This window comes from Notamacropus eugenii, chromosome 6 (genome assembly GCF_028372415.1).
Source record: "Notamacropus eugenii isolate mMacEug1 chromosome 6, mMacEug1.pri_v2, whole genome shotgun sequence".
Classification (NCBI taxonomy): domain Eukaryota; kingdom Metazoa; phylum Chordata; class Mammalia; order Diprotodontia; family Macropodidae; genus Notamacropus; species Notamacropus eugenii.
This window is the reverse complement of record NC_092877.1, coordinates 388348242-388362565: the sequence shown is the minus strand read 5'-3', so window position 1 is coordinate 388362565 and position 14324 is coordinate 388348242.

Below are 14324 nucleotides of genomic sequence, written 5' to 3'. Positions count from 1 at the left end.
CTAGAGGTGAGGCCCCAAAGGGACTGAGTCTAATGAAGGACTGATTTGTTCTGCCCTCAATTTCTTTCCGACTCACTGTCCCTGCTCTCTCCCTAACTACAGCCTCACTCACCTTCCTCCTACACTCACCGATTTTTCTTCTTTTTTCAATTTTTATTTTTTTAATCTATTTTTAACATAGTTTATAACAGATTTAGCAATTCAAACTTTTGGTCAGGTGATACATCTTTTTTAAAGCATTTACAATATGGACCACAAAAGAATTTTTTTTTTTAAACATTAACCGAGACACAGATAATATGTATGTTGCTAACTTCACAAGCTCTTGACCTAATTGTCTCCACAGTATTACTAAGAATTAAAGGACCCTAACTTATTGTTGTTGGTCTAAAGTCCTATGCCTGATAGCTTAATTTTAGACAGTCTCAGATGCTCCCCTACCCATAATCTGTAATTGAATAGATCTGGTAGTAAGCTTACAAACCTTCTGACTATAGGAAATTGCCACCAAGAGTAGGGACATTGCAGGGAAACAACATCTCCCCAACTTCATGTCAGTTCCAGGCAGGATTAGATTATCCACTTGCATTCAGTCAGGCTCAAAGTCTGCTAGGTATCAGTGGGGAAATTGAGTCAGGTGAATCCCACCTCAGCCCATGCTGAACAGCTGCTCTCCCACCCTTCCCTTGAGATCACCTATGCAGTTCATACCAGCAGCTCATTAGCTTACTGGCATCCTGGATTGGAGGCTCCCCTTTCTTGCTTCCCATACCTGGAGTTAGACTCAGAAGAACAGTCACTTAGTAGTCCCATAGCATCTAAAAATGGCAGGTTCCTATAACCAGGTTTCAAATATGATTATAGTTTCACTTTGGCTAAGGAACACGTTTTGAGGCAAGTCTTAAGTGGCTTACATGCCTTTCTATGCATATTCTAATTCCTGATTAAATGGCGATCATGAAATCAAATTTACCATAAAAACCTGGACTTTTCCATCAATGCCAAATTTTACCCAAGGTTACCTTCCTCTTGGAAAGTTAGACTGAAATTCTTTTCTCCAAACTAAAGATGTCATTGATTTATTCTCAGTAATTAATTCAGCCAATTGTTTTAATACTAATTGTTTTTACCTCACTCTGTAACATGACCAATTTTTCTCCCCATCACCCCCCCCCCCTTCTTAATACCTTGCATTCTGGTTGCTCCTTCCCTCAATGTACCCTCCCCTCCATCACACCCCACCCCTGTCCTATCCCCATCTTCTCTCTTTTCTTGCTTGGCAAGATAGATTTCCATACCCCTATCCCTGTAATTCTTATTTCCCGAGTATATGCAGTAAAAATTCTCAACATTCGTTTCTACTACTTTGAATTCCAACTTCTCTCCCTCCCCCGCTCCTTCCCCAGCCCTACTGAGAAGGGAAGCAATTCAATACAGACTAAATATGTGTTGTTTTGCAAAAGACTTCCATAGTAATCATGTTGTATAATACTAACTATATTGCCCTCTGACCTACCCTATCCCCCTTATTCCCCCCCTATAATTGACCTTGTCCCTTCTCGAAAGTGTTTATTTCTAGTGACTTCCTTCTCCCATTTTCCCTCACTTCTAACATTCCCTTCGCTCCACTTGTCGCCTCCTCTCCTGCTTTCCTGTGGTGTGATATGAGTTTTCATATCAAATTTAGTGAGCATGTTATTCCTTCCTTCAGCCACATGTGGGGAGAGTAGCTTTGTTTTTCCCCACCCCTCCCCTTCTCTCTTATCTCCTCTATTGAATAAGATTTTTCTTATCTCTTTTATGAGTTACATCCTGCCCTGTTTCATTACTCCCTTTCTCTTCCCGGAATTTTCCTCCTTCACCCCTTAATTTTTATTTTATTTTATTTTATTTTTTATTTTGTGTGCATGTGTATGTGGATATCATCTCTTCTGATATAACACACCCTGTACTCTCTGTCTATCTACATGTATGTGTGTGAGTGTGTATGTACAATCTCTCCAACTACCCTAATACTGAAAAAAGATTCAAGAGTTAAAAATATTTTCTTTGCATGTAGTAATGTAAATAGTTCAGCTTTAGAGAGTCTTTTATGATTTTCCTTTTTTTCCCTGTTTACCTTTTCATGCTCCTCTTGATTCTTGTCTTGGGAAGCAAAATTTTTAAATACAGATCTGGTCTTTTCCTCAACATGAAATCTTCAAATTTTTTCTGTATTGCTGAATGTCCATTTTTTCCCTTGAAGTATTATATTCAGATTTTCTGGGTAGGTGATTCTTGGCTTCAATCCCAGTTCCTTTGACTTCTGAAATATCCTACTCCAAGCCCTTCAATCATTTAATGTTGAAGCTGCCAGATCCTGTGTTGTCCTGATTGTATTGCCACCATACTCAAATTGTTTCTTTCTAGGTGCTTGCAGTATTTTCTCCTTGATCTGGGAACTCTGAAATTTGGCCACAATATTCCTAGGAGTTTCTCTGTTAGGGTTTCTTTCAGGGGGTGAGCGATGAATTCTTTCAGTATCCATTTTGCCCTCTGATTCTATAACATCAGGGCAGTTTTCCTTGATAATTTCATGGAAGATGATGTCTAGGCTCTTTTTTTGATCATGGCTGTCAGGTAGCCCAATAATTTTTAAATTATTTCTCCTGGATCTATTTTCCAGGTCAGCTGTTTTTCCAATGAGTTCTTTCACCTCATCTTTGATTTTTTTAAATTTTTGGTTTTGTTTACTAACTTCTTTGTTTAACTCATAGTCATTCTTTTCTCTGGACTCAGTTCTCTCTTTCAGTGAATTATTTTGTTCAGTGAGCTTTTGAATCTTCTCCTCCATTTGGCTAATTCTGCTTTTTAAACCCTCCTTCTCCTCGTTGGCTTTTTGGACCTCTTTTTCCAATTGAATTAGCCTCTTTTAAAGCTGCCATTTTCCTCAGCATTTTTTTGGTTCTCCTTTAGTAAGCTGCTAACTTGATTTTTCAGGTTTTCTATTACCTGAGCCAAGTTTAAGTCCCCTTTGGAGGCTTCCTCTGGCAGTATGCCTGGTTCTTCCTCATCCGAAGGGATGGGGGAAGACACCTGTTCCCCAAGAAAGAAATCTTCTGTGGTCTTATTTTTTTTTCTCCCTTTTCTGGGCATTTTTCCAGCCAGTTACTTGACTTCTGAGTTTCCTTTCCACACCCACCTCATCTCCAGATCCTCCCAGCTAGTGCTTAGGGGCTGAGATTCAAATGCTGCTTCCCAACCTCAGGGCTTTTGGCAGGGGCAGGGTTGCTATTCAGTGTGAGATTAAGTTCAGCTGCTCAGGTGTGGGGCAGGGCCACCACATGGGGTTCAGTTCCCTCCAGGGGTTTACGAGGAGACCTTCAACAATGGATCCAAGCTCCTGCCTGCTTTGGGAGCCCCTGTCTGCTGCTGCCTCCACTTCTGTCTCCTGAGGGGGCCTGAGTCATGGGGACACCCCGCTCCCTTCTTGGTCGGGAAAAGACCCTCTCACTGATCTTTGGCACCTGTGGGTGGAGGGACCTGTGCTGCTGCTGGAGATTCTGTCCCTGAAGCCTGCTTGGATCTGCTCCCCTTGGTGCCGCAAGGCCAAGGCAGGGCTGGGCTCTGCTCCAGGTCCGGGGGTGACAGACCTTTTGCATGGGTTTTTCAGGTCTCTCTGTAACAGAAATCTCCTCCACTCCATTGTTCTGTGGCCTCTACTGCTCCAGAATTTGTTGGGAGTTCTTCTTTACAGGTGTTTTATGGGCTGTGGGTCAGGAGCTAGCATATGTGTGTCTTTCTTCTCTGCCATCTTGGCTCCTCCACTGATCTTTCTTCTTTAAAGCCCTTTTCAAACATTGTTCTTTCCCTCTTCCAGCCACATCTCTCCTCCTCTTGAGCCTACTGATGCCAAAGGAGACCACTGTTCAACCTTAAGGGTCAGCACCATTTACACCTTGGAATCTGGAAACTTCAAATCAGAGCTTGGTTTAGGGCTTCAAAGGGAAGGAAAAGTGTCAACAACATAGTACCATTTGTCTTTACAAAACCATTTACTAGCAGCAGCTTTAGAACCCCTGATAGGGCAGAACCCAGGAGAGAAGGGGCCTGACCACTGCTGCCTACCTCCACCTCTCTCTCCTGGGTCTGCTTCTTTCTGACCCCTCATCCCCATAAGTTTGGTCTCTGTCTGTGTTTGTCCTTCATTTTCAGAAGACCATGACATCAGAGAAATGATGACACGACTTGCACTTGACTTTGTTTTGAGTGAGGGAGGGCTGTGCAGGTCACCAGCCTCACTTCTCCTCCAGAGCCATCAGGATCCAGTGACCAGATATTCATCAGGATGACTGGAGAAGGCCCAGGATGCAATGGGAGACCTTGGCCTATTCAGGTACTCACTTAGACTTTGGTACTGGAGCATGAAAGGAAAGGCAGAGGAAGTCAGTGATCTCTAGCCACGACAGAGGCTGGTGGAAGTAGAGGATGATTGGGGCTGCATCCCCCACCCCTGGCTTGAAATGTCTTGAGTTCTGTAGGCTAAATGCGTGCTGACATCCTGGACAAAGTAGATGTGAGCAGGTATGAGCTGGACAGACCTGGCCATGGACTCAGAGGATGGCCACTGCCTAGGACGGCCACTCCAGCAAGCTGCCACCAGAAGGGGATGTCCTCTGCTCAGGGACCTCTCTCTGGGACAATCTGCTCACCCATCAGCCCCTCCATTATTCTCATGCTTGATCTCAATCCTAACATTCATAAAAGACCTACTGCATGCCAAACCTCTAGGAGGACTTCCTGGGGGGGGGGGGGGGGGAGTGTCAAACCTGGACTCAGAGCTCCCCCAGCCTCAGGGCTAAAGGAGCTGCTTCTGGCTTGAGGTGATGAGAGATCTGGTGGAGCCTAGAAAGGCTCTTTGGGCGCCTAGGATGGATGTGGATGTGTGTGAGGAGGCCATGGGGGCCCAGGGTAGATGACTCCACCCCCACCCAAAACCTTGCAGCTGGACCCAAAGAGAGCATGTCAGAACACAGCTCACAAGCTGTAGGAATGTTGGAATGGACAGGCAGGATCAGCAAGGAGCCATAGAAGATGTGTTTGCTGCCTGAAATGAGCCAGCTGTTGGAGGAGCCACCATCTCCCTCCTCCTTCCCCCTCCCCAGAATCTGGCCAGGCCTTTGCCCCCAGCGTCCCCACCACTCAGAACAGCTGAACCCTGCCCTTTCAAGGTGAGCTGGAAGCTTTAGGACAAAGGGAGCCACGGGAAGGCCAGCGAACAGGCCCCACCTCATAAGGTGCCCCAGGGGTAATGAGGAGAGGTCAGGGGGAAAGAGAGACCTCTGGGGCTAAGGAGGAGAGCAGGGCAGAGACAGCTACTCCCCCTCCCCCCAGTGCCTCCATTCCCTGGAGGCCAACCAGCCCCCATTTGTGGACCAGTTCCTTTAATTTAATTAAAGTGTGTGGCCTCCGTTTGGGCACAGAAGGATAGTCCCTGAGGGCAGCTTTGCCCAAGGTTTGTGCTTCTGTAACTGACCACTAGGTGGCCATCTGGCCACCCTGTAAACAACTGCTCTCACCAGTGATGCTCTTCCTGTCCAGGGTTGCACCTTCCCTAGAGCACTAGGAGGCACGGTGGACAGGAGAGCTGGATGGACAAGTAAATAAAAGACAAGAGGTCTAATCCTGTCTCAACTCTTAGCACTTGCATTTTCCTGGACAAGTCAGAGAACTATGACTGCCTCAATTTCCTCATTTCTCACTATCTCCCAAAGTAGTTGAAAGGATCAAATGGAATATTTGTAAAGCATAAATAAATGTGTGCCGTCATGAGATTATCGATGAAAAGTCTCAGATTTGCCTTACTAGGATTAAGGACACACCACACCACCTCCTTCACACCAGTCACAAGGGAGAATGAATGAAAAAGCATGGGCAGAAAAGTTTAGGTCCTGCTCTCACCACAAACAAATGTACGCCCCTTCAAAAAAACACTTCTGAGGCTTCTGGTCCCATTTCAGAGATAGAGACTGGCATATAGCACCATGGTAGTAGGTGTGGGAGGCCAGACCTGACTCAGACTGGTCTGGTCATTCAGACCCAGGCTGGGGATAAACTGAGATTCCCATAGAGCATCAAGCTGGTACCAAAAGGCATTTCTCTCAGCCAAGGCACAGCAAGGAGACAGCATGCATCCCTTTGAGTTCAGCTGGAATTCCCCATGGTGTCCCCTGTTCGGAAGCAGGGCTGAAACCTGAGAAAAGAGCATCCCATTCACCCGTCCTCGGCTGGTTGGCGGCCTTTGCTCTTGGAGAGGACCAAAATGGCATCACTAGGCAAAGGCAAAGTCACAATGTATCCAACTGTGGCTGATCAGATCGACCCGAGCCCAGAAGGCTGTACCACAAGTCAAACACAAACAGTCCATGTGAACCTCTGGGGTCGATTCTCTACATCTGTGCAGCTCACGTTTCTTTTGAGCTTACTTCCACTCTGCTTCACTCACAGAGCACAGCCCCTTCTCTGATGTGGGCACGCCATGCCGGGAAGTCCTGTGTCAGTGTCTCCCATGTCACATAATCAATTCCAAAACTCATAAGAGAGACCTTGAGAGTGTCTTTGTATAGCTTCTTCTGCCCACCGTGTGATTGCCTGCCCTGTGTGAGTTCTTCATAAAACAGTCTTTTTGGCAAGCATATGTTTGGCATTCAAACAATGTGGCCACTCCATCAGAGTTGTGCTCTCTGAAGCAGAACTGGAATCTTGGCAGTTCAGCTTGAGAAAGGACCTCAGTGTCTGGTACCTTATCCTGCCAGGTGATCCTGGCAATTCAAATGGAAGTGATTCAGTTTCTGACATGGCATTGGTAGACTGTCCATGTTTCACAGGCATGGTCAACAAAACAGCTCTGTAGACCTTCAGTTTGGTACGCAGTCTCTTCTCTTCTCTCCCACATTTTCCTTTGGGGAACACTAAGCAAGCTCTGGCGATGCATGTGTCAACCTCATTATCAATGTGTACATCTCTGGAGAGCATTCAAAATTTCTCCATTTGTGGTAATCGATGGTTCCATGTATGGATGGTGTGGTGGTAGCTGATGGAACACCTGTGTCTTCTTGGTGTTAATTAGACCAAAATTAACACAAACAGCAGAGAATCAATCCATACTTCATTGTATCTCAGCTTCGGAGGCTGCACTGAGTGCACGATCATCTGCAAACAGAAAACCATGCACCAACACTCACTCCACTTTGGTCTTGGCTTGTGGCCTGTTGAAGTTGAAGAATTTACCATCCATGTGGTAACTGACCTTGATGCCATGTTCATTTTCATTGAAGGCTTCTGAGAATGCTGCTAAAAAGCATCAAAGCCTTAGAGCAAGCACACCACCTTGTTTCACTCCATTAGTGACTGGGAAAGTGTAAGAGCATTTATCCAGAACTCAGGCAATCAGGTCATCATGAAATTGATGTATAATACTGATGAATTTCTCCAGGAAATTTTGTCATAATTTTCCATAAGCCCTCACAACGAACAGTATCAAAAGCCTTGGTCAGATCTACAAATGTTGTGTACAAACCTCTGTTCTGCTCCTGGCATTTCTCCTGGAATTGTCGGGCAGCAAACACCATATCAACTGTTCCTCAGCCCTTCCTGAAGCCACACTGGCTCCCAGGTATATGACCATCTTCTAGGTGAAGGATCAGTCTATTTAGGAGGACTCTAGCAAGAATTTTGCCAGCAATGACTAAGAGAGAGATCCCCTTGTGATTGTCACAGGACAATCTATTCCCTTTACCTTTATAGAGATGGACAATGGAGGCACCCTTGAACTCCTGGGGGATAACCTCCTCTTGCCATATAACATGGAAAATTTCAGTCAGCTTTTGTTTGAGCAATGGTCCCCCTACCTTGTAAATCTCAGCTGGAATAGAATCAGCACCAGGTGCTTTGCCACATGAAAGGAGCCTAATGGCCTCAAAACCTCTTCTTCAGTTGGAAGTTCAGCTAAGGAGGGATTGACTTCAACCTGAGGTAAACAGTCAATGGCCTCAGCATTGATTGATGATGGTCTGTTGAGAACACTAAGGAAGTGTTCAGCCCATCTCTCTGGGGTCATGTCCTCATCACTTATCAATGTGGCTCCATCAGCACTGAGTAGCTGAGAGGCACCATAGGTCTCTGACCCATAAATATCCATTAGGGCTTCATAAAAGCATTTTGGTTTGTTACTATCAGCTTAACACTGTATTTCATCTGCCTCCTTTCTGATCCAAGAATCCTGCAGTTCTCTAAGCTTTCCTTGTACTTTGCTTCTGATAGAATTAAATCTGCCTTCTTAGAGACTGACGAACTATCCCCCTAGTAAACTTCATGGAGCTCTCAATTTTCATTTAGCAGCTTCTGAATTTCCTCATCATTTTCATCACAAAGGTCTTGATGTCTGTGAGTGTTCTGACCCAGCTGAGCAGAGGCAGTGCTGTGCACCAGATCTCTGAGAGCTGCCCACATCTTTTCTACTCCATTGTTGCCAACCATACATTGGCTCAGATTTCCCTCCAGAAGAGAAGAGCTCTAATTTGTTGACATGAATTCTTCTGGTAGGTATTGGCTTGGTTGCTTTTGCTGAATGTGAATATTTAGCTTGGAGAGGGTACATCCATGATCAGTCCAGCACTCCATGCCACATTGCCTTCAGCACTTTCACATTCTGTCTCTTCTCATTACAAACACATGGTCTATTAAATGCCAGTGCTTACTGTGAGGGTGCATCGATGAAGTTTTATTCCATTTAAGTAAATAGAAGACAGTGTTGATGATGAGAAGGTCATGAGATGCACAAGTAGTAAGTGACCATTGCTGTTGCAGTTTCCAATTCCATTCCACTCTAGGACTCCCGGACAAGCCTGGTAGCATGTGGAGCCTCCACTGTTAGTCATTCACTCCTTTTGGGAGGCATACAACCTTGTTGACTAGATTAATTTTGTTTGCAAAATCTATGCCAGCTTCACTGTGCTCCCCTTCACTGCAGTCACTCCAGAAAAATGTGCATCCAGCTCAGACTTCAGTAAGCTGGCCTTCATTTGCCAGCCTTGTTTCACTCAGAGCTGCTATTTGGGTGTGATACCTGTGAACTCTCCTAACAAGAGCTGTTCAGCTTTCAGGTCTACTGGATTTTGTGTTGTCATGGCATGTTCCATGTGCTGAGTGGAACCATCTTTGCAGAAGTTTTTGTACATTTTTCTGTGTTTCAACAGCAGGTTGGGATCCCTGCCTGCTGCAATTAGACCAGGGTCAGGTGAACAGACAATTTTTAGGGCACCTTTTCTAGCCCCCTTCCTCACACCAGAAGGTGAGCAGTGCAATCCTTAAAAGGCTGCTCAGACCCCCAGAGGGCTGCCCAGTCCCACTGCTGCTTCCAGTGAGAAATGACCCTATGGCCTGGGCCCCCTGTGTGCAGGGTCGTGACTACAGCTCCCAGTGTATCCGCACCTGATGCTTCGTCACTTGCCTGTTGCCACACGACTTTGAGGTATAATAGTGGAATGGTAGGGGTGATATCTTTTGGTTCATACATAAATTGAAGTTAAGTGAGGCAGAGCTGCATGAAGTTGGCCTCACTCTCTCCTCCAGAGTCATCATAGTCCGGTGGCAGGACAGAGTCAAGGCGACCAGTGATGACTCAGGATCCAGTGAATGACCTTGGCCTCTTCAGTGTCTAACCATCTAACCATCACCTGCTTCAGCTACCTTCATGGCCTTTGGAACAAATTGTTCTCACCCCCACAGGAGTCTTCACATGCTTGGAGTAGACACCTCCCTAACTCACCAGTGGGTTCGAGACTGTTCAGTTATCCTCAACCTGGCTTAGCCTCGCTGCTGAAATGGTTACCCTGGTGTAGCCGGTGCGTATGCTGCAGCTTCTTGGAGCCACAGACACAGTTAGGTATATCAGGTGGACAGCAACTCTGAGAAGGACTCAGTAATATACAGCCTTCCATGCCTGCCCCTTCCCATGGATCCTGAGTCACTAGCTGCCTTTGTTGTTATAGCCCTCACTTCCCAGCCTCCCTCTCTAAGCCACATTCCACCTTCTCTGTGCCCCCTGGAATGCCTGATCTGTAGGTAACAGCCTTAGCCATTCTGCCCCCTCTGTCACAGTCTTGCTGAGGGCTGGATCCCTGATGGCCTCCCTCTGCAGTACTAACTGCCCTTTCACTCATTCCCCAACTCATGGTTGAGACAGGCAAGTTGGAATCCTCCTCCATTGCCGCTGCACTTTCAAGTCCTACCACTACTCCGTAACTTCTCCTCCTTCGAGGCTCATGTAAATGGAAGCAGACTTTGGCATATGTTCTGTCATCTAAGATGCTGGCACCACTGTGGGAGAGTCTATGGACCTGCTTCTGGGTCCCTGTATCCCAGAGGACATCCTGCCTTCCCCTACTACGTGGGGAGGAATGTTCTTTCACTGGCTTTACAGGCAGAAATAAAGCACCAGAAGAGTCTGAGACAATCCCTCTGCCTCTGTTTCTATCTCTGTTTCTGCCCATGTCTTCTCTTCTCATGTCCCCTGTTACTAAGGCTTTCCTCTTTCAGAGGGCCTTCATTGACCTGGATCTTGTATGTAGCTGTTTACAGGTTGCCTCCCCCATTAGAATAAGAGTGTCTGAGGGGAAGGATGTTGTTTGCGTTTGCATCCCTGGCACGTACCACAGTTCATGGAACATGGTAGGCAGCTAAATCAGTTCTCCACCTCAGGCAGATAAAAAACGATAAGAAAGGAGAATGGGGGAGACGTTGAGGCCACTTTGTCCTTTAAATAAAGGGCAGAGAGAAAGGAAAACATTAATAACTAGAACAAGATTCATCGTTCATGGCTGAACTGTGTAAATACAATAAAAATGAGATACTGACGTGCTGACTGAACACTATACCCACTGAATGGCCAAAAGTTTATTTTCTAGAACCTAACAAAATACATCAGAAGGAACAAAATAACAGGAGAAACGGTAGGAATGAAGCGCAGCATTTCTAAATCTCGAGCTATACAATTAAGCAGTAATCACCTTTTTAGTACTGGTTAACATCTAGCAAAGGAGGTCAGCGGAACAAGAAGCAACTGTTTGATAAACCCAGTGCAAGGTGGGGCTGGTCAGCCAGTCAATCAGCATGTTAGTGCCTACTGTGCGCCACCTTCTGAGCTAAGACTCAATCATTTTCTCATTAGATCCTCACAACAGCTCTTCAAGGTAGGTGCTCTTATCATATCCCCTTTACAGGTGAGGAAAGTGAAGCAGACAGGGTGAAGTGACTTGTCCAGGGTCACACAGCTAGGAAGTGCCTGAGGCTGGATTTGAACACAGGCCTTCCTGACCTCAGACCAGTGTGCTATTCATTGCACTACTCAGCTGCCCTGCTCTCAAGACTGATCAGTAAAGTGAGTGATCAGTTTGAAGTAAACAGTGTGATCTGAAAGACTGCTGGACTGGGAGTCAGAAGACCTTGGGAAAGTCACTTAATGCCTCTGGGTCTCAGTTTGCACATCTGTAAAATGAGAGATTTGAACTCATTAACTGTTAAGGTTCATTCCAGTTCTAAGTCTGTGTGCCTCAGCCCTCCCTCACTCAAATCCAAGTCAACTGCAAGTCATGACATCATCCCCTTCGAGAGCAAAGGACAAACACAAGCTGTGTGTGAGTAGCAGCTCCTCTCCTCCCTTCTCCTCCCCTCTTCTCTTCTCTGGTACACTGCATGACCAAAAGCTGCCTTTTCTCCTCTGGGTTTACTGGCTACATTTCTTGCTCAAATAACAAGCCTTATGGCCAATTCACTCTGGGGCTCATAGACTGGACAACAAGTTCCAACCCACCTAGTGCAGAGTGAATGTAATTACTAAATAGTAATTGTTTCTCTTTTACCCCCAGGAACCCTGAAGGTCTTCCCCTCCAGTTTGATTTTTTTTTTTTTTTTTTTTTACTAAAGGGGCCATCCCTTGAGTAACTACTTAAAGAAGCCAATTCATTGAATGGGTGTATCTCACTCAGTGAGAATGTGATAAGACCTTAGCCTGAAAGGACCAGGGTCTCACATTGCATCCTGGGTCATCTCCAGTAGTATTGATAAATATCAGGCCACTGGACCCAGATGGCTCAGGAGAAGAAAGTGAGGTTAAGTGTTCGGCCTTGAGGCCGAAGGGCTACCCGAGTCTTACCTTACCTGTCGCAGGTCTTCGGCAACCAAACCGGATAAACGTATTGAGAGAAGAGACTTTCCAGTGTCGAACAAGGATTAGGCTTTATTCAGGGTCTTGGTTACATGTGCAGGGTGAATTCTTCCTCAGGAGAGAGGAATCCTCCTCCTCCCAAGGAGGCAAAGATCGTACAGCAAGAGAATGGGAGTGGGAGAGGGGAGGGACCTTCTGCCCTCTAAGGGCCCCACAGCTCGAAGAGCGCCTTCAGGCTTTCCTGACCCTTCTTAAGCTCTCCCGCTGCATAGTTTGCACCTGAATACCGTGCCTGCTCTCAGCCTTTAGCTAGTCAACAACAGGTGTGCTCAGACCATGGGTTAATCTCAAGGGTGGGATGCTCTCCCCAGCAAGTTTCCCACGGAGAAGAGGCGGAAATGCACGAGATAGCCCGGGTCTCATGCCTCAATTCCCAGCTGTTCTCTGGGGGGGGCCTCATGAGAACTCTGAGGTTTGGAAGTCCTCACCTTTACCTGCCCGAGACTGTCCACATGAAACTGAGCTAACACCCCCAACAGTTAAGGACCTTGCACAGCCCTCCCTCACTCAAATCAAAGTCAACTGCAAGTCATGTCATCATCTTGATGTCATGGTCCTCTGAGAACAAAGGACAAACACACAACCTGTGTGACCAGGATACTATGAATCAGCCTGATAAGATTAGAGCCTTTATCTGGAGCCACCTGACGGTCCAGAAGAGTAGGTATGCCTTCTGAGGACACAAGCCACTCCTGGGTGGTCTCAGCTGCCACCCCCAGCTGGGAATTGATGTCTGGACTCTTCACACCTTTTGGCTGTTCTGGGTTTCCATCCACTGGGGATAACCAATACACAGACACAAGCAGGAGAGGATGCTTCAAGAGGACAGCAGGCCTCCGCCTGGAAGGAGGGAATCAGCACCTGGAAATGGCTGCCTTGGACCAGGTACCTGAGAAGTCACCCGGGCTGAGAGGAGAGATCCTTAGGGTGGACTCCCCCAAGGAATGGGAGGGCAGCAGCCAGGACAGGACATGCTCATTCACTGAACGCTGCATTCATGAATTCTCAAGTTTGAGAACACAAAGACTAGAAAGAAAGGGAGAGACAAAGACAGACAGACAAAGACAAACACAGAAGGAGGGAGACAAACACAGATAGAAACAGAGACAAACAGAGACAGACAGAGAGAGACAGAAAGAGAAACAGAGACAAATGGGGGGGAGACAGAGAGAGAGGGAGAAACAGAGAGACAGAGATAAAGACAGAGATACAGGGACACACACAGATAGAGACAGAGACATACAGAAAGAGAGGGAGAGAAACAGAGACAGACAGAGACAGAGAGAGATACCAAAAGATAGAGACAGTGAGAGAGATAGAGACAAACACAGAAAGAGAGACAGGGACATACATGGAGATAGAGACAGAAAAAGGGACAGAGACAAATAGAGGGGGGAGAGACAGACAGAGACAAACAGAGAAAGAGAAAGGGAAAGAAACAGATAGATGGAGACAAGGAGAGAGAGACACACAGTGAGACAAACAGATAGAGACACACACAGATAGAGACAGAGAAAAAGACAGAAAGAGGGAGAGAAAGAGATAGACAGATGGAGACAGAAACACAGAAAGACAGAGAGAGCCCCAGAAAGATACAGACACACAGTGAGAGAGAGAGAAACAAAAACAGAGAAATAGACACAAGGACAGAGACAGAAAAACAGAGAAAGAGAGAGGAAGAGAAACAGACTGACAGAGATACAAGGAGACAGAGACAAACAGAGAGAGAGAGGGAAAGAAACAGAGACAGACACAGAAAGAGAAACAGAAAGACAGGATTGGGCAGACAGGGACAGAGAAAAAGAGACAGACACACACGCAGAGATAGACAGTGATAGAGACAGAGAGAGACAGACAGAGAGAGACAGAGAAGTGGGGATGGCTATACATATAAAATTAAAAGGATTAATTTTGTACAGATATTTAACAAGAATAAATTAAGGAGACCAAAGACACCCTAAAAATCACCATTGTCATCAAATGCTTGGTCTACTTGCCAATCAGAGACTGAGCAAGCCAAGGCAGTGCTGCTTTAGGCTACAGGGTATCCCAAATTTTT